Consider the following 717-nt stretch of genomic DNA (forward strand, 5'->3'; position numbering starts at 1 on the left):
ATTTTGGGACGTACAGAGCTCCGAAATGGTAGTACGACAGTACTACTTTTGATAGTAGTTTTGTTTACGGGGATGCTACTGCAACTCCTTGCAATAGAGGCCCAGCAGGAGCGCAAAACGAGTCCGTCGCACTTTTTCCCATAACTCATGAAGGCGGGCTCCTGGACCCCACTTCCGACCCATCGTTAAAGAGGTCTTGCCAAGACCTATCGAAAACTTAAGTAAAAATTTTCAGTCGGTCGACCCCCTTTTTTCAAGATCCTGATGTGACTAATAGACGAAGTCGGGCTCCTGGACCCCCTTTCCGACCCCTCGTTGAAAAGGTCTTGCTGAGACCAATCGAAATCTGCATTAAATATTTTTAGTCGGTCGGACCCCTTTTTTGAAGATCCTGATCTGGCCAACTTGTAAAAGCGGCCGATGGGGTCGGGACCAGGTCCATTCATCTTGTCTCGTCGCCCCGATTCCAAAAATACCCCTATGTGCCCTGCTAGCACCAATAATGGCGGAAATCCCCCTCCCGCTCATGTAAACCGTGATGCACCTGCAGCAGCCCTTGTGCGACCCGGACGGGATTTGCACCACCGGATTATTTGTTGGGACGGTACTCCTGAAGTACCCTCCAAATCTGGTTACACTAGCTCAACTCCTTCCTTGTACACAGACGCCAACAACAACAACGACAACAAAGCACAGACACAAAGGCAAATGCATATG

Source organism: Thrips palmi, unplaced genomic scaffold (genome assembly GCF_012932325.1).
Source record: "Thrips palmi isolate BJ-2018 unplaced genomic scaffold, TpBJ-2018v1 HiC_scaffold_16, whole genome shotgun sequence".
NCBI classification, from domain to species: Eukaryota; Metazoa; Arthropoda; class Insecta; order Thysanoptera; family Thripidae; genus Thrips; species Thrips palmi.